The sequence below is a fragment of the Pocillopora verrucosa genome, chromosome 6 (assembly GCF_036669915.1).
Source record: "Pocillopora verrucosa isolate sample1 chromosome 6, ASM3666991v2, whole genome shotgun sequence".
Classification (NCBI taxonomy): domain Eukaryota; kingdom Metazoa; phylum Cnidaria; class Anthozoa; order Scleractinia; family Pocilloporidae; genus Pocillopora; species Pocillopora verrucosa.
This window is the reverse complement of record NC_089317.1, coordinates 8,364,635-8,389,865: the sequence shown is the minus strand read 5'-3', so window position 1 is coordinate 8,389,865 and position 25,231 is coordinate 8,364,635. Positions and strand designations below refer to the sequence as shown.

The following is a 25,231-nucleotide window of genomic DNA, read 5'->3' as shown; positions in this document are numbered from 1 at the left end:
CCCAAATCGTTAATTTACAGAACTATTGTAGCATACAGCAAAAATTGAAAATGAACTCAAATCTTTAATGTATTTACCAAATCTTTCTCAATTATTTTGGCGTTGATCTCACCTACGTAAATTATTTGTACATGCCAACTTTGGAACCGTAAGTGAAAAGGGAAATTCACTTTTGAATTCAAATTTCCAATTTACCTTTAGTATCAAAGTGTCGACCACCATGTCTTAAAATGTCTTCTTGATTTCATCTTCTTGATTTCATCTTAGAATTGGAAAAATTACTAACTCAAACCGTGGGCATCTTCCATCCTGGACTAGATTGTTGTTATACCCCAAAAAATTTGGCTTACAGCTTCTGTTGCATTTTCTAGACTTCCGTTAATCAAATATGTTGGCTAGAACTGTTAAAGGTTAAGTCGACTCATTCTCAGCTGACGGCATTGATCACCTCGCATTTTAAAACAAAACAAAAAGAACTATTAAAATGGCACGTATAAAATTAAAATTTCTACCTAAACTGAAGAATACATATATGTTATTTGCCGGCTGGGAGGTCCGTATGGTGAAAAACTGTGACCGAGGTCTTGAAAATACTGCCCGAGGCCGTAGGCCGAGGGCAGCATTTTCAAGACCGAGGTCACAGTTTTTCACCATACGGACCGACCCTTAGCCGGTAAATAACATATTTATTGTTTTTAAACTTGACGAAATTCTTTCCAAAAGAACCCGAATGATTTATGGTCGTAAATACGGCAAGATCTTCCATAAACTGAACAATTTTTGAGTGGGTAAATGGTAGTTAAAATAGAGGTGATGCAAATTTAAGAGAGATGCCTCAGCGAAACATTTTCATTTCCGTAACGATAAAGGTGATTTAAAAGGCTTCCAAACAAACTTTGAAACATTATTTTTAAAAGTATCTGTCACAATCTGACACCTGTCAATTAGAGAGCGCGCAAGAAAAAGAAAATCGAAGGAACGTTTGGAAACCAACAGAACTAGTTTGGCAAGGACTGTCACGACATTGTTTTCTTCAAAATCAGTTAATGATCTAACGGAAAGTATTATTCACTCTCATCGACGATTCATTCATGTACGAAGATTTACCTCTGCTCATTAAGTAAACGGCGAGGAAATTAATTGTGAGTAAATTCAATCTTTTTATTTTGAAGTTGTGAGAGTTTGCTCGTTTGTTTGCTGTAATGGCGTGTTTAACTCTGATCTTTCCTTCACAAAAACTAAATTCGAACGGCACACTCCAACGAGACACAAGGGAATGTAATGCGGCCTTTTCTCAAAAAATTCCTTCAATTTCTGTTGTGCAATTTAAGGTACAAATGTCCAAATTGAACGGAATTGGAAAGACTCACCAGGAGCGTATATTTGTTGTAGAACTTAAATTAAAACTTCGCTCGCTCTTTCACTATGAACAAATTGCTCGAGAAAATTCATATATTAAATGAATGAAAGTTCCATCGTTCAGTTTAACTGTAACCAAATTCCTCACGTTCCAACTTTCTGGGTACTTTTTGTGAACGATTAAAATTAATTGCAGAAGGTTTTTAGGCCGCTTGTCAACCAACGTAATGACACTATTGTTTATACAAATTCATTCTGAAACCAATATTTTTCTGTCAACCAAAGTGATTTGATAGAGAGAAAAGAGAGGATTCATAAGTTATTTATCGGCTTGAGGTAGTGACCGACGTGTTTGCTTAAAAAATACTGCCCAGCCGGAAAACGAGGTATATTTATGAAAAATGACAACGAAAGTTGGGATGTACTCGGCGACTCACGAAAGCGTTACCGTGGCCCGTGGGCAGAGATAGGAAAATACTGACCGGGTAAAGAACCAATCAGATTGCAAGATTCGTTACCGTGCCCTCTAAAAAAACAATAAATGAATATATTGACTACGGAAATATTTGTCTTGTTTTCAATAAAGTTTCATTTATACTTTGACAGCTTTTCATCCTTCTGGGCCTATTTGAATTTTAAAAAAAACTTCTAAGAACTCGAGACTAAAATCCAGAGTTTTTCGATACCTTCTCATTTTCATTTAATTTATTTTATCTTTCCCCTTTTTAACTCGTAAATTGCGCGCATGCGCAAGAGCGAGTTATAGATACGCTGTGAGGAATGGCATTCGCTCGCTCGATTGGTCGATTCCTGTAAACTTTTTTTAGATTTTAGGCTTTTGAGTGCATTTGATAGTTTTTGGCGAGCAATAAACATACGAAATGGCGACCTTTGTTGCTAAGAATAGTGGTGGGGTGAAAAAGAAGCCAATGATAATCTTGAAAGAGTTTTTTTTTTCGTTTTAGTTTCAACAAGCGGCGCTAGCGACTGGCAGGCATGCAAGCATTCACACTGAGATAACAGAACAACCTTCGTTTTTTCATAAAATTGTAATTTACAATCCTTGAACTTGAAAACAATTCGAAGATTCATTGAAAATATCACTTTCTGCGAAGCGCTCGGAGTTTACAGATGTTCAAAAGCTTTCTCTGTTATGGCATGAGATTGAGGACAAAATTGATCATTACGTTTCGTCGCGTGTGTTTTTCCTGTGTGAAGCAACAGAAGATACCGGCGACTGACGAAATAACAAGTTAACACGAAAATCAAATAACACCTAAACAAAAAATTTTAGCTGCCGATTTTCAGTGAATTTTTAAAGAACAATTTTCTTTTAAGTTTCAAGACAATTTGAAGAGTCAACATACATACAACGTACTAAAATGCGGAAGTTACACACCACAAAATTGTTAGTTTGCAAAAGTTACTCTTTGGAATCTAAAAACCTCAATCAGTGTAACAATGACATAAGTGGTTCTAATTTGCGGATATAGAAATGAAAGTTTTCCATCAGCATACTTCTTCTTTGACTTGATAGCCACCACTTCATGTGCTAGACACGCTTTTATGACTTCCGTGAATGAAATCTTACATTATCTCTTGATACCTAACGATTGCTACTTTCCTTCATAATCCACGAGCGCAAAAGTACCAGCCATCATTTCAAGAGTATTACAACAATCTAAAACAAAATTATGCAAACATGCATATTACTATTTATGCATATTACATATTATTTTTTGGTTCAATCACACAACTGCTCTTAATGGCGATTCAGCAGGAACTCTTGATACGTAAATGAGGCACCAAGTCTGTGTTCTTCTTTAATGCCCTGCAAGCAGTTAAACACGACTTGTATGGAATGTCTCGTCACAGGATGTTACTTTCCTATCGCGAACCATTCTTGGTTCTTGTCCTTCTTCTTCAGGCGTCGTCAACCTTCTGCTGTTGACGCTTGATTTGGATCTTAATCGGCTCGTGAGATTAAGAGACCCCGTTTGACCTTTTGAGTAGAAGAACGGAGGTTTTCCTTGTTTTGCAACAGATTCCGAAAGACAGACCAGAAGTCGCGTTTTTTATGCTTTATTGACTGAAAGCATGACGATAAGATAAGAGAACCAACAGCAGACAAATATGATCACCATGGCTGCAAAAAACCAAGATACCCTTCCTGTCCCTTTTTTTTCTTCTGCTCCCGTGAGTTCTTATTCTGAATCAGCGACGGTCATTTGCCTTTTAGTGATTACACTGAACATGGCTATGTATGCATAAATCATAAATATGTACAGGAAAACTGCAGAATGAATAATGTCGACAGCGGTAAAACAAGACAAACACGAGTCCATCAGCCAGAACTATTGCTATGGCAATTGCAAGAGGTTTGCTTAAGGCCTTGAGTCCATCGTCAGAGTATTGTCGAGGAGATAATCTCAAATTGCCCAACGAAGTTAAAGAATTACGCTCTAAAAACCATATAGCGATAATCTCCACTATTTCGCGATCACTTACCGGGGTGGAGGTCACTAGTGGCGGATATTTACCGAGCTGTGAAGCGGCTACATAAATATCCTACACTTTTACCGATGTTCAGGTAGGTTATTTTTTTAACTTATACCATTTAGAAAACAAAAAAATTAGTTTATTTCTGTCAATATATCGAGAAGTGGTAAATTAAAGAAGATCAACTCTTGACGCGCAATTTTGTCTCTTCGGATGCTAAGAAGTGAATAGATCTTGATAATAACTTCCAAACCAGCCAATCAGCCCACGCGTAAAGCAGTATTCATCTCTGTAGTACATACTATGAAAAAAAGATTTTAACGAAAATTTGCTGCGGGGTGCAATTTGGGATTCTGGTTTGAAAATTTTCTACTAATCTCCGAATAATTTATCATTTCGATAACAATTGGAAAAGAGGGGCAAAGCTTAGCTTTGTCACTCGCAAACTGCAAATTTTGACAGATTTCAACACAATTTTGGTATGATTAGCTTACTCTTTGAAATCTCAGTGTCAAAATTCTTTGCAATCGCGGATATGACGTGGTTTCGGTGTACACATGCTGCTTTGAAATAAATTAACTTCATGTTTTTCTTCCCCAATATTCGTTACGAGATAACATGGTCTTAATCATTGTTGGGTTGTACCAGTTGAAACTTTCAAATCATGATCAATGTTCAAAGGTGTGCTTAAACCGTTTAACACAATACAGTTTTTATGTCATGGAATCTATGTGTTCCAGCAACTACACCTGTAATATTCATAGGCCTTCTACGCGTGAAAAAGAAGTCAGCCAAACAGTAAACACGATGGGAAAGATTGCCAAAAGGCGACAGCTTCGAAAGTGTACGCACGCTCAGATACAGATCTTGGCGAACTTCTATTCCATTACGCAATATTTTGCAACAAAGAAAATAAGGATCTTTAGAGCAATATTTATTGCGTTTCCTCCGGTGGAATATCCTTAGATTTGCTAGATCGTTGAACACATTTCTATCCTTCCTACTGCCTGTTTTCAAAAAATTCGTAGGACCAAAATTTGAGATAGAGGAAAAAACGCAAAATTGCAAATAGTGAGGATACTGCCTCTGCAACTCCAATTTTTTTGGCTTTCAAATGATCGGCAGGACAAATTGCACAAATTGTGAACATTTTGAGAGATCTCACCCGAACAAATTGAAGAAAATCAAAAGCAAAGCCAAGCTTACTCTTACAAAATTCTTTGCAATCGCGGATATGACGTGGTTTCGGTGTACACATGCTGCTTTGAAATAAATTAACTTCATGTTTTTCTTCCCCAATATTCGTAGGACCAAATTTGAGATAGAGGAGAAAACGCAAAATTGTAAATAGTGCGGATACTACCCCATTTTTTTTGGAGAAAGAAAGAAAGTTACGAGAGAAACATTACCCTGATGCGCGCGCAAACATTGAGCAAAAACCCTATTGAGCCTCCTCAAGTTCTCCATGACGGAGATAGTTTCATCTTTATGAGATTTCATCGGACATAACGTGTTCCGTTGAATCGATTTTAGGTGCATAGCCATTTCTAACAATGAAAAAAACAATGTACCTATTGGAGCAAGTAACATTTAAAGCTTTTCGTCGCAACCATGGCTAAATTACTTTCCTCATTGCTGTGACATTGTTTTCCACCAAAACAATAACGGAGCTCTTGATAGAAATGAAATTTCGGAACTTTCTCATAATTGCTTTGAAATAATGTCAATTTTGAGGCTTCAAAAGAAAAGCTATAGAATCAACTTACCTTCCTACTACTTACCATGTAGTAAAGAGCTGAGTGAGATGCACAGAAAAAAAAAACAAAATAGCTTCGACTTCCTCAATTTCAAGGAAATGTCAATATTCGATCTGAGTGAGAAGTATGGTAAGATGACTTATCATTCGGACGACCAATCGTACAGAAGATACTTAAATTACTAACAGACTAAAATTCAATAGAAAATTACTCAGCCATTTAAGAGGGCAGACAAGGAAATGCAACGTGTGACATCACTTGAACATAAACCAATAAAAATATAACGTCTGTCAATCCTAGAGGTAAGTTATCCTGTCGTAGAAAGCAAGATAGCTTTTTTGGAAACGTTTTTTTTTCTCGTAGCGTGGTTTTTGTTTGAACAATCAGAAGAAGGGGACAGGAACAGTTTTAATTTATTTAAACTGCTCGGAAAATAAAGGGTGGAAAGGTCTGAATATAGCAGATGGTTAAATAAATATAATAATTTCCCTGCATCATTAGAGATAAGTTTTTAACTCAAAGTACATTGCCCCATTTGATCATAAGGAACAGTTTGCCGTTTGCACTTCGATAAATTCCTTGATAATAAAAAATGGAAATAGATACATACATGTGTGTTTTTACTGTTCAGAGTGATATACCTGGTTGACGTTATCAAGACTTTTAAACAAAAATTTTGAATAATGTCTCTTTGATCGTGCTATACAGGGGGGACACAAAGTGAGAAAGGATCTTTTTATTCACCTGCGTCGTCTATGTTTGAACAGTCGACTGAAGTCGATCAAATAATAAAAATTTAGAGGCGAAACTAATAATTAAATTGCCTTAGGATGACATAAATTAAGTCAATACCATTTTCCATCATGGTGGTAAATTTTCCTGTAGGAAAATATTTCTTTACCTCGGTTTATAATAACAGTTTGTCAGAATCGATATCATATTGGTCGGAATATAAAAACTATGCATGACTGCTAATCAGATCGGCATACTTAGCTGACACTATCAAAGCTTAGAAGTGTGAATAATACAGATTTCTAGGTAATATCCCACAGATTCTGCTCCCGGGGTCTTTATTTCCTTTATCTGATTGCAAAATTATTTATCAGAAAGAGAAAACTTTCAAAAATCATTAAAGCGAAGCGACATTTATGCAAACCTGTCTTTTAAAAAACAAAAAGTCACCAAAAATACTGGCAGAAATAAGTTTGAAATAATCGCGCATGTAATAAATTTGTTCTTTGGACCATCATAAATTGCAAACCTCCGGAGACTGAAAGTGAAGTTTACCTAATCCAAACATTTTGGTGGCAACAAGAACTTTGTCTTATTAATGCTCCCGGATAAAGACATTAGACTCGTTTTCCCACCACTGTAAGAAAGTTCCTCATCTTTTGCATTCCCGCCAGAATGCAAAAGATGAGCTTCTTGCTCAAGCCATTTCAGAAAAAAAGCTACAATCTTCATACTTGCACAAGCTCACAGAAAAAACTCCCTTTTTGCATCCTACGCTGTCCATTTACATAGGAAAAAAGGAACTGTTACCAAAATCGTTAATTTACAGTAACTGCTGTAGTATACAGCAAAAATTTGAAAATGAACTCAAACCTTTAATGCATTTAACAAATCTTTTTCATAAAATTTTGGCCTTGATCTCACCTATGTAAATCATTTGTACATGCAATCTTTGGAACCGTGAGTGAAAAGCGAAATTAACTTTTGAACTCTCAAATTTCCAATTTACCTTTTGTACAAAAGTGTCGACCAACTGAAAATGAATACATGTCTTATCTCTGATTTCATCTTCAATTAGAAAAAATTATTTACCTACAATTCAAACCATGGGCATCTTCCATCCTGGATTAGATTGTCGTTGTACCCCGAAAAATGTGGCTTTCAGCTTCCTGTTGCATTTTCTAGACCTCCGTTAATCAAATATGTTGGCTAGAATTATTAAAGGTTAAGTCGACTCCTTCTCAGCTGACGGCATTGATCGCCTCGCATTTTAAAACAAAACAAAAAGAAATATTAAAATGACACGTATAAAAATTAAATTTCCTACCTTAACTGAAGAATACATAAATAAATATACTACGGAAATATTTGCCTTGTTTTCAATAAAGTTTCGTTAATTCTTTGACGGCTCTTCATCCTTCTGGGCCTATTTTAATGAAAAACTCGAGAACTCGAGACTCAAAAATTGACTAAAATCCAGAGTTTTTCAATACCTTCTCATTTTCGTTAAGATCTTTTATGTACCTTTCCCTTTTTTGTCCAATTAATTCTCCTTTTTGGCTCAGCTTCTGCTGATATGCTCTTTCCAGAAAAGAAAATCAGTACTTTACTTATCGTTAAAAATAGCTAAGAAAGGAGAATTAGAAAGACAAAGCCTTTTCTCTCCGCTTTTAGAAAGTGCTCCTAAAGATTTACCGCGCACCATGAGTAAAGTTTCTGAAGAGAAACTAGAGTCCAGTTTCGATCTCTAAATTATTCAAACAGAGAAAAAATTCGGGGCGAGACTCAGTTACGTCACGATAAAACAGCTAGGCTGCACAGCAAGATTCAAAATGGCGGCGTTCATCGTCGAATTCTTGAGCACATACAATGTACAAAGACAGCTGTCCAAAGACCAGGTTACTTTCAGTGTAATAATGACTTAATGGATTCTAATTTGCAGATATACGGAAAAGGTTTCTGCAGCATACTTCTTCTTTGACTTGATAGCCACCACTTCATGTGCTAGACACGTTCTTGTGACTTCCGTGAATGATATCTAACATTATCTCTTGATACCTAACGATTGCTACTCTCCTTTATAATCCACAAGCGCAAAAGTACTACCTATCATTTCAAAACTACTACAACAATCCAAGAAATAATTACGCAAACATACATATTACTACATCGGACAGAACGCGTGGATATCATTAATTATTTGTTTGTGCTGTGTCTCTGGGCGAAAAAACCTTTTACAATGCCTCTCTCTATCCTTGAGTATAAATGGAGACTGACAAACCACCTCGCGCGTTTGTAATAAATGAAAGTTATGTTTCAGTTCAATTACACAACTTCTCTTAATGGCGATTCAGCGGATCCTTTGACTCGTAAATGTGGCACCAAGTCCGTATTCTTCTTTTATTCCCCGCAAGCCGTTAAACAATTGTATGGAACGTCTCGTTACCAAAAGTTAGGTTGGCTCTTATCCTTCTTCTTCTGCTGTTGACGCTTGATCTTGATCTTAATCGGATCGTGAGATTAAGAGACCCGTTTGACCTTTTTGAGAAGAAGAACGGACGTCTTCCTTGTTTGCAACAGATTCCGAAAGACGGAACAGAAGTCGCGTTTGAAAAATGTGTGAAGAAAATCTTAAATTGCCTAACGAAGTTAAAGAAATACGCTCTAAAAACCATATAGTGATCATCTCCACTGTTTCACGATCATTTACCGAGGTGGAGGTGACTAGAAGCGGATATTTACCGAGCTGCGAAGCGGTGAGATGAATATCCTACACTTTTACCGATGTTAAGGTAGGTTATTTTTTTTTAGTTTATACCATTTAGAAAACAAAAGAATAGTTTATTTCTGTCCATATACCGATGAGTGGTATATTAAAGAAATTAAACTCTTGATGCGCAATTTTGTCTCTTCGGCTGCTGAGAAGTGAATAGATCTTGATAATGCCGCGGGGTGTAATCTGGGATTTTGGTTTGAAAATTTTCTCCTAATTTCCTAATGATTTACCGTTTCGATATCAGTTGGAAAAGAGGAGCAAAGCGTAGCTTTGTCACTGGCAAACCGCAAATTTTGACCAATTTCAACACAGTTTTGGAATGATTAGCTTACTCTTTGAAATCTCAGTGCCAAAATTCTACATGAACTTTTCAATCGCAGATATGAAAATCATGGTTTCGGCGTATAAATGCTGCTTTGAAATAAATTAACTTCATGTTTTTCTTCCCCAAGATTCGCTACCTTCTAGATTACAAGATAATATTGTTTTAATCATTGTTGGGTTGTAACAGTTGAAACTGTCAAGTCATGATCAAAACTGAGAACGAAAAATACAGTTCATTACCTTACCTTAAGAACTGTTCAAGACCTTTCTGCCTTCGGGAAGTTTGTATTATAGTCAGTTAATATTCATGGACGTTGAAAATGAGTTGTTCCTAAGACCAAATTTAAGATAGAGGGAGACAACACGAAATTGCAAATAGCGAGGAAACTACCCCTGCAACCCCAATTGTTTTCGGCTTTTAAATGATCGGTAGGACAAATTTCACAAATTATAAAAATTTTTAGAGATTTTACCGCACCAAATTGAAGAAAATCAAAGGCAAAGCTAAATTATCACTGGTGAGTGCCTCCCATCGTGGAGCCTCAGCTCAGTAACAAAAATTATATTTTACCTATATAAATTATTGTACATGCAATCTTTGGAAACGTAAGTGAAAAGGTAAATTTTCTTTTGAACTCTCAAATTTAGAATTTAATTTTTGTATCAATGTATCGAAAAACTAAAAATGAATTATATGTCTTAAACTATCTTTTTTATTTCATTTTAAAATTGGAAAAATTACTTACCTATTCAAACCATGGGCATCTTCCATCCTAGATAAAATTTTCGTCGTACCCTGAAAAAATATGGCTTACAGCTTCCTTTTGCACTAGACCTCCGTTAATCAAATATGATGGCTAGAATTGCTAAAGGTTTAGTTGACACATTTCCAGCTGACGGCATTGATCGCCTCTTGTGGATATCGTTAATTATTCCTTATCAATAAAGCAGCAAATTTGAACGCGATCTCGCTTTGAAGAGCTCTAGATAAGACAAGAGTGTTTCTAAAAAAGTTTTAACTGAGCATCGAGGGTAATCCTGAACGGCTTTGGTTTTGCTTCAACGATTCTTTATCGAAAAGCGCCCTATAGAGCTTAAAATTTAACCATTTTTCATAGGATATACTTTATATGCATGATAACGATAAATTACAAATATTCTAAATGTTTAATTTTAACACGTGCATTTTGACACACGTCGTAGGTTACTTGAATCAGCAAACACCATATGCATCTGAAGAACGCTCTTGAACACAGTTTCTACGAGTAGCAGCGTCAATACTGCATCGAATTATTTATCGCTTGAGAATGATATTACACAAAATAAATGGTAAAAATTTTGTGCTTGCTATTGATGAAGCTTGTTTTCACCGCGACAATGTCATTTCTTCAATGTGATTGGCCTAATAAACTTAAATATATTCAAACGACTCAGTCCAGCTTTTTTATTCGTTTGTGCTGTGTTTCTGGGCGGAAAACCTTTTACAATGCCTCTCTCTACTCTTGAGTATAAATGGAGACTAACAAACCATCTCGCGCGTATATTATATATGAAAGTCATGTATAAGTCCAATCACACAACTGCTCTTAATGGCGATGCAGCAATAACCCTTGACTCATAAATGAGGCACCAAGTCTGCGTTCTTCTTTTATTCCCTGCAAATAGTTAAACACGACTTGTATGGAATGTCTCGTCACTAAAGGTCATGTTCCTAACGCGAATCATTCTTGGTTCTTGTCCTTCTTCTTCGAGAGTCGTCAACCTTCCGTTGTTGATGCTTGATCTGGATCTTAATCGGTTTGTGAGATTAAGAGACCCCGTTTGACTCTTTTGAGAAGAAGAACGGACGTTTCCTTGTTTTGCAACAGATTCTGAAAGGCGGACCAGAAGTCGCGTTTGAAAAACGTCTAGAGAAGAGGGTTGGCGAAAGATGCGATATATCGAATGACCACAAAAGCTTCAATGATGCTAAGCAAATCTTTTAGTCCTATTTGGAATAATAGCATGACGATAAAATAAGGGAACAAACAGCAGGCAAATATGATCGCCATGGCTGCGAAAACCAAGATACACTTCCTGTCACTTTCGTCTTTCTTCTGTTCCCGTGAGTTTTTATTCTGAATCAAAGATGTCGCTGCCTTTTAGTAATTACCCTGAACATGTCCATGTATGCATAAATCATAAATATGTACGGGAAAAGGGAAACTGCAACGAAGCAAACTGAAGTATAAATAACGTCCCAACGCGTAGATACCTCAGCATCATACAGAACAAAAGGAATGATAGAAAAAGCAGTCGAAGTGATCCAAACGCCGAGCACAATTTTCAAAACCAAGCTCTTAGTCACCAAATAGTGTTTCAGTTGACTGACCGTTGCCATGTACTTGAGCCCAGTAATAAAGAGTATGTGATAAGCACCTGATGTAGCTAGTAATGTATGCGAGATGTGTACCCCAATACTTATTTGTGACGGCAAAATGCCAAAATCATAAACAATGAAGTATGGAATAGCGATAACGCCAGTACTGAAGTCACAAATTGCCAGGCTGAGAGAAGAGGTGCGAAGACGACTATATCGGTAAAACAAGTAGCCAAAACTATTGCTATGGCAATTGGAAGAAGTTTGCTTAAGGTCTTGAGTCCATCGTCGGAGTGTTGTTTAGGAAACTTTGAGGTTGCATTGCTGTCATTCATAATTATGATGAACAACGAGGGTTGACGAAAACACCGAAAGAGAGCAAAAGTATAAAAATGAAACAATGTTAATGGAGGGTAGATGATTTCGCATCATTTGAATAAATAGGGAATCAGATTATCTGGAGTGCAAATAAACGCATATCATTACATTACTCAGATTGAGAAAAAACCGGTCGAAGTCCATGGAAATTTGGGTAGGAGAGATCAATATGATCAATTCATGATTTAACTCAAAATAGCGATTACTGCGTTTACTGTGAAGCCCTTTTTCGAAGGCTGAATACAACAGTAATTAAGTTGTAAAATATTTTTAACTATTTCAGTCCTTTCTTTTATGATTAAATATGAAAACGAACATGTATATGCGTATCAAAAAGCTTCGTTCTCATCCATATTTCTCTTTCTTTGTTCTGTTTGGTTTCGTTTTGTTTTTCCAGCGGTAAAATAAATATTTCGCTAAGCAAATGATAGAGTTGTTTTTACAGCACACCTTTGGAACTGAATCTATGAAACAAACCTTTTCTGATGAAAATCAGAACTGTCGCTAATTCCGAAAAAATACAGCTCTATCAATGTGTTCGGTTCTAAGTACAAGCTCTGGCGAATAACAACTCATTGGATGTTTCCTCGTGTCAGTACCGCTACATCTACTTCATGGCGCTGAAATTCAAATCATTAATGTTTCTTTGTTTTATCTCACATTACACTTCCCATCTTGACTTTAATATTTTTTAAAAGCAAACTTCTGTCAAGAGCTTAGAACAAAGAGAAAATTCTGGGTTCCCATGATGGATCAAAACTCAGATGCTCCACTACTGAGCTTCAAAAAAATCTATGTTGTGCGAGGTTAATGCTCAATCCAGGTCTTTCTGTTTTGTTTTTTTTTTTTGAGTAATATACCTGTTTCTAGACTTTTTTTGTTTTTCCATCTTTATTTTCCGTTCCAAGCGGTGAAATGAATATTCGCTAAGCAAAACGGATGTGTTTGTAATGATAGATCACTTTTCATATTCCTAGTTTAATTGTCAATCAAATGCGCAAAAACCTGTCTGCTAAAATTAAATACGTTCGTTAATTTTGTCGAAACAATTCCTTGTCACTCTATCTAATTCTTAGTGGGAGCTAAAGCGAAAAATTACTTAACAGCTGTTCCCCTATATATCCGCTACATCTCCTTAATGTTAGCGCGAAAAATGTCAACGCACTGAGCTAGCTGTCTGTGCCGTATTTCAATTGACACTGTTTACCTCGTGAGTTTAAGCTTCTTGCCAAACAAAATAAACAAAAGTCAGATATGACTTTTAAGATTAAAATGCGAACAATCATTATTCACATCCGATTTAACCTATTTCCTTACCTTTCCGATGCCAATGCGTTGTCATGTATGCTCGTATTTAGCTACTTGTATGTTTAGAGACAAGTCTAATCGAAAGTAGGTCACTGTACATACCTTGTAAGGCCAGAAACGACAGGAATTTCCTATGCCAAGGAAGGCCGAAGAAATGCAATGCCAATACGGACGAAGATAAAAACCGTCAAGTGATGCTGTAAAGTGATAACCCGAATGTCAAATGATATGCAGCTGGTTCGTTTGCTCTCATTAGTGCGTTTTATATCGCTTTCCATTTCCATTTTCATCCTCATTGTTAATCTCCCTTAGAGCAGCGTTGTTATTACCTGTTTATTGGGCTTTTTGGTTGTACGCATACATGCTTCGCGTCGCTGCCAATACGGATGAACCAATCTTTTCATTTTTTAGGTAAAATATCCTTTAAACGTCAATGATGAATGCCCCTTTTCGTTCTCTGACTCAAACTCTAAGTCGAGACAAAACTGCATCAATGCAGGTATCATCTTCATATTTGGCGCGGATCCATACTTCAAAGAGAAGGAAAGAAGAAGAGAGAAGAAGAAGAAGAAGAAGAAGAAGGCTTTTAAGAAGGCTTTTGAGTTTCAATTTTTGGCCAGACAGGAGAGACCCCTACAAAACCTTTTCGGTGTCAGTATCAAGAGAATTGCAGGTGTTTCAAACCTCTCAATAAAATTATGATACACATATAAACTCTCACCTCTCCTGTCCTACTTATTTCAAGTTCCACACCACGGAAGAAACAAGTTGAATCAGTTATGGGCAAAAACAAGGAAAACTATTTTTGTTCGCAGAGGAGAAGCACAAGGCAGAGGTTTTCACCAAGATATATCACTTAAAACAATTAATTCAGATCAATCAGAGATTAAAATCTGTCTAATGTGAGTGGAAACCGTAGCTAGTTTTGACCAAATACAGCTTCGCCACTTTATTTTATACTGATGGCAAGCTAAGCTGAATAACTATTATTGAATTATCGGTTTTGGATATTACATTTCTGGTTTTCTGATCGGCTCAGCCAATTTCGGTTCATCGGTATAAGCCAATAGGCCGAATCAACTTATATGGAAACTTATCCCCCAGGCGTTGTTGTGTCGATGAAAGCGTTGCGTGAAAATTTAACATAATATACATATGTATATATTTAGCCAAGCCTAAAAGCGGAGCCTTTTTAATTTATTTTCCAGCCCCTCGCTATAATAAAAAATGCAATAAAACTCTTCAGCACTAACTGTTGATGATTTTCTTCAAGGGGATTTAGGGACCAAGATTGCTGGCGATCAAAACGCATGCGGTATTTTCGAGCAGCTAAGGACCTTCATCACTGTTCCTAATGTTTTGAGCATAATTTCGAAGATAAGGAATGTTTTCTTCTTCGGATGAAGTTTATGATGTCAGCATCAGTTGAAACTACTTTCAATTGAGCATGACTGATAATTTCTGTTTGAGAAAATGAGCCAAAATTGAAAGAAACGACGGTAAACTACTTCACTTTAAGACATCGCCGGTCGATTGAAGAGTATACAGGACCAACTGATCTCACGTGTACGTCAGAATCGTAGGAGCTTCTCTTATAGCTTCTTTTGGAGTTTCCAGGTATGACTGCTTGCCCCCCCGTTTTTCCCTGACGTTTCAAACTCCTCTGATAAGCGTAGAAAATTAAAAAGAGAAGTCATTTTCAACTCGTGTTTAAGCCCGTTATATTCTCTAGTTTTTCTCTTTTGGCTACTCTTATCCTCTCGCTGGAAATGCTGGCGTCTTTTTGAGATTTTTTCTTTTATTTAATTCGGTAACCCCTGCCGTAAACTGCATACAATACAGATGTCTTGAAAAAGGTCTGTGATCTTTGCTACTTAAATACAAAATCTCTCTTAAAATGTTTCTTGCACCGTGAAAGTTTGATTTAAAGGAAGAAAAGTTAGAATTAGAATACTATAATTAAAAAATGTTGGCGAAGAGAAATTTAGATTTTGCCATCGGTAGGTGCGGGACAGCGTGAGAGACACATTATATCGATCTAAAACGGCAGCCATTTCAAGAGGAGATCCTTTACGTTTAAAATAACTTCATGATCTTCGTTGCCACTGAAAGAATACGCTATACAACACCCCCGCGAATGAATTACTTATTGAAATGTAACACTCGAAAATGTCTTGAAAGCAGGTCGTGAAAGCGCTTGCGTGATCTCGTATTGAGCTATATTGGAGTAGCTTTTCTACCAGCTGATTTTACATACAGACGTTGCTCCTTAAATGGGCTTAGAGGAGCCAGAGCATTTTCTCTTCTTCTGTGAAAAGAAAATTCTGTCCAAAGCGTTGATTTGGTACATGGTCGATACCTACTCCGTTCTTGATTCTCTACCTTCAATGCCATCGTGGTTTCTGTACGTTACTCATAGATGCCTTCGAATAAACTTGCTATTTTTTCACCCACGCAAAAGATATCCCCTCTATTCAATGGATCTCTATCTCTTAAAATATTCCGTTTCTAAAGCTGTTTTGACAGAATCAAAAAAATGATTGTTCAATTTACGTTAAAAGCAGACGACAATTCTCAAAAGTTAGACATGATCTAAAATTGAATAGACTCAGTGGTGCCACATGCTGAGGTCCACCAGAAAACAAGGCATCAACTTGCATATTTCTACTGTAATATCTAATAAATTTCTGTCAGTGTCGTTTACTCTGTTATTTGTTCCTTAAATTGCGTATGAATTCGGGTGAAAAATATTAAATCAGGCAAGCGCACAGTGTGATCGTGGTTGATTCTAAATTGATTTTAAATTGACTGAGGACAAAAAAAAACACTAATGTAATATCTAATGAAATATATAAATCCTTCTAACACACGATAATGTAATGTTTTTCGCATTGTTATCTTAATAAAGTGTATGTTTATCCAAAAGAGGAAACTATGGGCAAATGTCTTGTCTACTTAATTCGTTTCGTTCATAAACAAGACGCTGTGGACCCACTTGAAACATAGATCCATCTTAATTGCATAGCTTTAACTAGAGTGCTATATCTTATTGACTAATAACGTTTCGTATTCATTTTTTATTTTCTTTTAGGGAGGCTTTTAAATTGTTTGAAACCGTAAAAGGTAAGATTTGACAAACCTAGTGTTGAAAAATCTCTTGGTTAAGATTCAATCGGCTTGGAAAATCTCCCCGTTTACATAATTGATCCAAATACGCATCTGCAGCTATAGTTTTATTTTGATCCTTTATCGTTTTGAAAAGTTTCCAGATGTCTAATGCCATCATATCGTCGGAATCGTCTAAAAACGTATACATAAGTTGGTCATATAGCAAGTAAATTTGTGTTATAAAATATGTTACAAGAACGTGCTCTGCATTTTCATCGTGCACGTTGATGACGTAAGTGTAGGCACTGAAACGTGACAGAACGAATTTCTTTTTATAAATCGTTCAGAGAGGGTTTCAATTGGGGTTAACCATTAGTCAACAAGCAGGTACAATCTAACGTCAACCACTGTGACCAGAACAGCTTCCCAATATCAACGGTTAACGTTTTCAAGGTCTTTTGGTACTCTTTAATTTATTCTTTCAAGCCGCCTTTTTAATTTCTTGTGTATTTGAAAGAAAACATTAAAATCAAGATCAATGATAGAAGAAAATTCAGACTAGGTCAAAGAAGCAGTACACTCCTACCATAGATTGATTATCTCCACTCTTTGACAAATAGTCACCAATGTGGAAATGTGGATAATGTTGGTCTCTTCATTTATTTATAGTTATTTTAAATAAGTGGCTATGAAAATTTCCTGCAGGAGTTAATTTGGGATTCTGCTCAAACAATGTGAATCTGAATGTGCTAAAAATTCAGTTATAGCAAGCACAATCTCACAGGTGAACGATAACTTCTTCATGCAATCCAACATAATCCTCAAAGATAAGGTTGCTATATTAAATCTCACTTTCAATTTCCAGATGTACTTTGTAATCGCGGAAATAAAAATTGTGGTTTCCAGAGCAGAAAAAATCATTTGAAGTAACTTGACTTTCTGTTTTTTTTTTATCCCAATTTTGCTCTCTACCTGGGATTTCGAGAACACGGTTTTAATTACTGTTGAGTTGCAACAATTTTAACAGTCACATTTTGATCAAACCTGACAAAATCGGTGCAAATCTATGAACAGGCATAAATCGAGTCTGGATATAAGCGTATCTATTGATATTAAATAAATAAAAATGGAGTTCGTTACCTTTCCTTCAGAACTGCGTAAGGCGTTTCTATCGTCCGGAAGCTTGTATTACAGTCAGCTGTTATTCTTGATGATTGAAAATAAGTTGTTCTGAAATTCAAAATGTTCGACACAGAAGAAATAAGGGACGTACACGAACTGAATATTCCACTGAAGTTCTGTAGGTCAGAAAGATATCATGTTTAATCATTACACAGAACATGTTGTTTCCGACATAACGAACTTAAGTGAAATTTTCAGCACCTGTATGTCTCTTATTCCTTCTCTGTCGAACATTTTCAGGAAAAATTCCATCGAAACAATTTTAGCCAGATGCAAAACCATTCCGTACAGCAAAAAGATGTAGCGATCGGAGCGAGTTAGGTATCAAATTTTTCTTCTTAATTTCGTCTAAATTTCTCTTAGTTGCACAGAGATTGTTTTCTACTAAGACAACTAACAGAATTTCTGATCGAAATTCAATATGGGAACTTGCTCCTAATTGTTACATAATCATGTCACTTATGAAACTTAAAAAGCAGATCTTTAGAATGAACTTGCCTTGCAACCTACCATGTAAAAAAGAACTTAGATGTACGGCGATTCTAGAAGAGATGGCTTCGAGTTCCTCAATTTCGAGGAAATTTCAACATTTGATCTGAGTGAGAAATATGGCAAGATGACCTATCAAGTAGACGACCAATCGTTGAGAAGATGCTTAACTACATGACCGTGCCAAACTTAATTTGAAAATTACTTGACTAGGCAGACAAGGAAATAGAACGCCTATTGAGTAAAAAAAATTTGAATAATGCTTCTTTTATCTTGTTGCGTAAGGGAACATAAATTTAATTTAATGCGTCGTTTTAATTTGAACAGTCTGCTGGATTCGACGAAGTCAGATAAATTTGCTTGCAAACTAGTGGCAAAATTGTCTTAGGACGACAGACAATTAAGTCTATACCATTTTCCTGCAACCATGGTATTAAATTTGCTCCGTGAGTACATTTCTTTTTCTTCGTCATTAATACTTCGTCCTTAATTCAGAATTGATGTCGCGTTTGTGTAAATTATTTAAAAGAGTATATATGGTTTTATTTTTCAAAGCGGCATCTCTGACTGATGCTATCACAGCTTTCAGTTAAAACTACGCCGAGAAATGTAAATAACTTAAGTTCCTATGTTGTATTCCGCTGATACTGTCTTTAAGGTCGTACATTTACCTTTATCTTATTACCAAACTATTTTTTTCTCAACTTTTAAAGGGACAGCTTTGTAAAAAACCTTTAAACTGAAGCGACACTTATGTATACCTATCAGAAAAGCGTTTAGTTTCAATTAAATTACATTTTCTTAGGATGAAAGGAGAAAGAATCGGCCTGATTTAACGTAATTTTCACTCAAAATCTGCCAATTTCTCCCACTTTTACCGCCATGAATAATAAAATATAACGACAAAGATCCGAAGGAGATTAACAATGAGAATCGAAATGGACAAGGCAGCGATATAGAAACGCATATATAACAACAAGCGAATTAGCTAAATGTCATGTTCACGTTTTCATTTTACAGTTTGGCCCGACTGCTTTTATCTTCTTCTGCTTTAGAATAGGCTTTTCATTCTTATATAATCCTTCTCTATTTTTCCCAATAAACTTGAGGTGAACAGTTCGATTTGAAATATGACGCAGACAACTTAGTTCGTCAAATTTTTCACGATGCCGTGAAAGTGATGAAGAGGTCGATGATATTGGAAACAGCTACGAAGTTACTATTTGGCTTAGTTTGCACTTGAAAGTAAATAACTTGACAAGGGTTCATTTGGAAACATAACGACTGTTTTCAATTTTAGCAAACAGATTTTACGCCTTTCATTGACATTTATGCACCTGATTCCAGAGTTGATCCATCATAGCAAAAATCCTTTTCTATTACGAATATACGTTTTACTGTTCGGAACAGAAAAAAGATAGAAAAACAAAATGCAACGAGAAAAAAGCATGCTACTGGAAAACAAAATAAAAGCAAAAAACCGAGGCTTGAGAAACTGAGCCACTTTCTTTAAAAAGCAGCTATCTAAATATTAGCAAATATTGGCAAATATTTTTTTTTGTTTTTTTTTTGGGGGGGGGGCGGGCGCAAACGGCAATTTATAGTTATAGACTCTCACAAGCGACATCTAAAAACGTTATTGGAATGTTTTTCTGCTCTAAACGAAACTTGAATAGTAACGATGAGAAGGTCTCTCGGTGTCATTCTTTCAACTAAACAGTTAAAACTCTGGAAGCCTTCAATCTATTAAGGTATGGATCCGAGTAGGAAATAGAGCCTCGCAAATAAACGGCGTATTTTTTTCAGAATTCCCCGAAAAGTTGGATTTTTTGTCAGCTTGAACTGAACGCCGTTGGTGTACCTTCCGACAACATTGCGAAAGTTGAGTATCGAGGACTTGTTATATTCTTCTCCATTTTTGTTCCTTGCCTCAGCATTAAAACGGTGACGTGCCTGATTTAACTCGACAGCCGTCTTGACTTTTACGGAATAAATCTAAGAGAAAAAAAAATTGAAAATAAAAATGAGAGCAAACTTTATTGAAAACAAGACAGCTTTTTCCAAAGTTCATGTCTCTATATATTTTTTTGGTACACAAGGACAAATTTTAATTTTATGACGTGTCATTTTTCTTCCTTTGTTTTCTTTTCCCTCAATAAGAGGTGTCAACTTAAACTTTAGTAATATATTAGCCAAATAATTGGATTAGCAGAATTCTAGCAATTGCAACAGGAAGTTTTGAACCAATTTTTTTTAAAGTTAGAATGACACACGATAACTCTTTTTGTATTTAAACAAAGTCTAAATTCGAAATTTTGGGAGTGAAGAAAACAAATTTTCCACCTCACTTACGGTTCCGAGGTTTGGATGGGCAAATGACCCACATAGTGAGATCGAGGCTAAAATTATTGAGCAAATCTTGGTAAATGTATCTCAGCTTTTGTAAATTAGAGTTGATTTTTCCATTTTGCATTCAAAGATTCGGTGGTTTAATTATCAAAGTTAATAACATGTCCTTGTACAACTGCTTTCGATTTGCTCAATGCAAAAGTACTAAGCTCTTAACGCCCGTCAAGTTTTGATACCTTTCTAGGAAATAGGCTCGATTTTTTTGTTCATTTAGACCAGACAAAACAAAAAACGTTTATTTCAAAGGTGTAACAAAGACAAGAAAACATTTGCACAGTAAGAAACAATTAAATTGGCAATTACGTAATCAAAATAAAAAGATGCTGTCGTAGTTACTGTTACGAAAAATTTTTATTTCAGTTCCTTTCCGTCCCATGTATGAGGAGATCAGGCGCTGCACAGAAACCTACGAGATTTTTGGTGAGCTGATACAGCCATGAATATTGTAGCGTTCTTGTCATAAAATGTCTTAAGCAGGAAACTTAACTTATGCATTCAGGTGGAAAAGTTTTCGCCCTAAGGCGAAACAATATTTACAAAGACGAGGGAAACTTCCAACATAAGGAAAAACCCACTTTTAACTTCCAGTCTTTGGAGGCTTGCATTTTTTAAGTTTCATACAACACACTAAATACGTGCATGATTATTTCAAATGTTTAGCCGTTTTCAAATGATTCCCGTAGTCTCTTCAGTGATTCCGCCTACGTCTTAACAATAAGTCTTGAAGAATTGAAATGAGCATTGGTTTTAACACAATTTTGCAAACGTGTCGCTTCCTTCTAATGGTTCAGTTTGTGACAAAGCTGTCCATTTCAAAGTTTAAAAAAGTTTTGCAATGGGATAAAAGTTAATGTCCGACTCAAAGGAAAGATTCAGCCAATATAACTTAGGAACCTACATCACTTCCTTGCATTCCTTACACTTTCAGGCCAAGTTTTTACTACAAGCTGTGAGAGCATCACTCAGGTATGCCGATATGAATGATTAAATCATACATATTTTATTTCAACGAGTAAAATTTCGATTCTGAAAACATTGTTATCAATAACCAAGAGGGAAAAATGTACTCCCAGAGGAAATTTACACCATGATTGATGGAAAGTGATATTGACTTAATTGTCTGTATTCCTGAGACAATTTTACCATTAGTTTTGCTGGCGATTTCATTGACTTCGTCGACTTCAGTAGACTTTCCAAACACGAAAGATGCAGGTGAAAAAAGAACCCTTGCTCCTTTTATTTTCCCTCACACAAAAAGATAAAAGAAGTATTATTCAAACCGCTACTCGAAATTTGTTGTCAAAGCAGTGATAACCTCAATCAGGAATATGGATCTAGTTAGTAAAACAGTATATTCATATCTACTTTAAATGATATCCACAATAAGTGGGATATCCAACGAAATGTTATTTATGGCAGAAATAAGACAATATACTTAACGTGAAAATAGATTTTAGAATAACTACCTATTGCCTCAAGACTACCTTACCATTTGCTTATCAAGTAATTTAAACTGGTCTTTTCAACTTTGACAGTTTGTTCAAACAAAAATGAGAAAAATAGTTAGACTTTGAAAAAGAAAACCCTACCTTACTCTATGCTTCCTTACACAATTGGAAAGCGCTGAACTCAATCAGGTAACTTATCTCTAGAACTAACAGAAATTATTTGAGAGAATTCAGATATTAAATGAATGAAAGCTCCGTCGATTTATACAATTGTAAACAAATATCTCACAGTTTTAACTATCTGAATAACTTTTGAGAAGGATTTAAGTTAATTAGAAACTGTTTTCATTTCGACTTGCCACCAAAAAGATTTAAGAGAGGGAAAAGAGAGGATTAATAAGTTAATCACTCGTTTCATCAGAAGTAACCATGATTAACAGCAATGCAACCTCAAAGTTTCCTCAACAACACTCAGACGATGGAGTCAAGACCCTGAGCAAACTTCTTCCAATTGCCATAGCAATAGTTCTGGCTAACGGACTTGTGTTTGCCTTATTTTATCGATGTCGCCTTCTCCGCACTTCTTCTAACTACGTGCTTCTCAGTTTGGCAGTTTGTGACTTCAGCAATGGTGCTATCGCCATTCCATACCTCATTGTCTGTAGTTTTGCGATTTTGTCAAAAGAATTGAATTATGGGATATACTACTTGCATACATTACTAGCTGTTTCTGGTGCTTATCACATACTTGTTATTATTGCCCTCAAGTACTTGGCAACTGTCCGTCCACTAAAACACCACGTGGTAACTAAGGGATTGGTTTAAAAAATTTTGTTTGGCGTTTGGATTATGTTAACGGTTTTTGCTGTCATTCCTCTTGTTTGGCAAGGTGCTGAAGTATCTCAGCGTCGGCGTTGGCGTTCCATTTATAATTCAGTTTGCCTTGTTACAGTGTTCCTCCTGCCATACATATATATTATCCACGCATTCTTAGCAATGTTCAGAACGATATCTAATAGGCAGCGATCGTCGTTGGTTCAGAAAAACATACCACAGAACAAGAAAAAAAGCCAAAGTAACCGGAAGTGTATCTTGGTTTTCGCAGCGATGGCGATCATATTTACATGCTCTTGGTTGCCTTACTTTACCATCAAGCTATTACTAGGTATGGGAATCCAAGTTTTGCTCAATGTCATGGAAGCAGTTGTGATCATTCGATACATCACATCTTTCGCCAAGCCTCTACTTTACACGTTTTTCAAACGCGACTTCTTGTCTTCCTTGCGAAATCTGTTGCAAAACAGGGAAAACGTCAGCCTTTCTGCTCAAAAAAATTCAAATACTCTCCTAAACTCTCTGGTCGATTACGGTCAAGATCAAGTGTCAACAACAGCAAGTTGGCATCACTTGAAAGCAAAAGACAAGGATCAAGAATTAATCGCGAAAAAAACGTGACCTTTAGTGAAGAGGCACTTCATACACGCCTTGTTTAACTGATTGTATGCGTTTTTTAAAAACGGTTATTGCCCATTTAGGTGACCTTTGACGCGGATCAAGAAGAATAATTTGCGATGTAACGTTTAGAACGTTTATATAGTTATCATTTAGATGAAGTCTATTTTATAGAAAATAGTTAAATGCTAAGTTACTGGAGTGCATTTCAAATAAGAGTCGAAAAATCAGAACCAAGGCAATTTCGAATTACTTTCGACACTCAAATGCAACGTCAGTCAATCAATCATCAATCAATCAATCTCAATTGGTCCGTAAAAGCCAGTTAGGTAACACACCAACCACTTACAAAATGCAAAAGTAAAAATTACATGCTACAATAGGTACGACTTTTCCTAACAACCAAAGTTACTAATAATAAGTACAAGGTCGCCGAATCTTGTCTTGTGTTGTAAAAAGTTATTGTGATGGTTAAAATGAGAGCCAAATAGTCTTAGGTTTGAGGTTCGATTCCTCATGGGGATTCGAAGACGAAAAAACGTCTTTCCCTAAATAGTCTCTTTGTTGATTATGAATGTATTACCTAAGTTGTTGTCATTATATATCTATGGACGTGAGCCAGGAAAATGCATCTGATACATGAAGTGGCGGCTTGCAAGTTATAGGAAAAGCATAATCCAAGGACCCTATACTTTCCATCATCGCAAAATAAAAAGTATGAAAGTATCACTATGTATGTCACTATGACGCTGTCCGAGGTTTGATATTCCAAAGATTAATCTGGATTTGAAAAAATGTCTTCATATGTGCGAAAGAATTTGACGATGAACACCGCCATTTTGAATATTGCTCAGCAGCGGTATCCGGTTAGATCGCTCCATGGTTAGATCGCTCCAAGTCAGATCGCTCCATACGGAAGTCAGATCGCTCCACTCAAAAGTTAGTTCGCTCCATCAAATAAGTTACTTCGCTCCATACATAAGTTACTTCGCCCCATGTAGAAACCTAATACACTAACTTACTTCTGATCTTTATAGTTTATAGTTGATGATGTGTATTGCGTCTTGCGATCGGTCGAATTACCGATGCTGGAACAAGTGTTTCAGTGTGTAATGAACGTAGAAAACTAATAAACTAACTTACTTCTGATCTTTGTAGTTTATAGTTGATGATGTTGCTTGCGATCAAGTTGCTGAAATATAAAGTGATCGACGATTCGTTCACAAATAAAATAAAAGAAATGACCAACAATGAATATGATTTATAAATATTGCTTTCAAAGAATCGCCATTTTTAAAAGTTGTCAAATCCAGCCGTGAGTGAGACTGGGTTCGACTCCGGTTAAAATGGCGAGTCTTTAGTCGCGTTACAATACTCTTTCTTTTCTTTTCCCTTATCCTTCTGTCTTTTATCAACCTTCCACGTTAGTTTTCTTCATGGAGCGAAGTAACTTATGTATGGAGCGAAGAAACTTATATGATGGAGCGAACTAACTTTCGAGTGGAGCGATCTGACTTCGGTATGGAGCGATCTGACTTGGAGCGATCTAACCATGGAGCGATCTAACCGTAAACCGCTCAGCAGCCTACGCACTTTATTGTGACGTAACAGAGTCTCAGCCCGCATTTTTTCATCTCGCAGTAATTATGGA

General features: G+C 36.1%; 1 protein-coding gene and 2 pseudogenes across 2 annotated transcripts in view; 1 reads left to right on the top strand and 2 right to left on the bottom strand.

The window, feature by feature from the left end:
* LOC131774925 (somatostatin receptor type 1-like) overlaps positions 1-18,370 on the bottom strand; it is a 63,925-nt gene extending 45,555 nt beyond the window's left edge. Inside the window, exons 1-3 of one of the 2 annotated variants that reach the window (XM_066169271.1) lie at positions 18,293-18,370; positions 17,741-17,830; positions 13,595-13,689 (exon numbers count right to left, since the gene is read on the bottom strand). The gene's annotated coding sequence lies outside the window, so the exon portion shown is untranslated. The remainder of the gene's footprint in view (positions 1-13,594; positions 13,690-17,740; positions 17,831-18,292) is intronic. The other variant, XM_066169270.1, reaches the window with a different exon arrangement.
* LOC136281517 (somatostatin receptor type 1-like) lies at positions 11,113-12,141 on the bottom strand (annotated as a pseudogene).
* A 3,404-nt stretch (positions 18,371-21,774) lies between the features above and the next one.
* On the top strand, positions 21,775-23,621 carry LOC131799852 (histamine H2 receptor-like; annotated as a pseudogene).
* Positions 23,622-25,231: the final 1,610 nt, after the last annotated feature.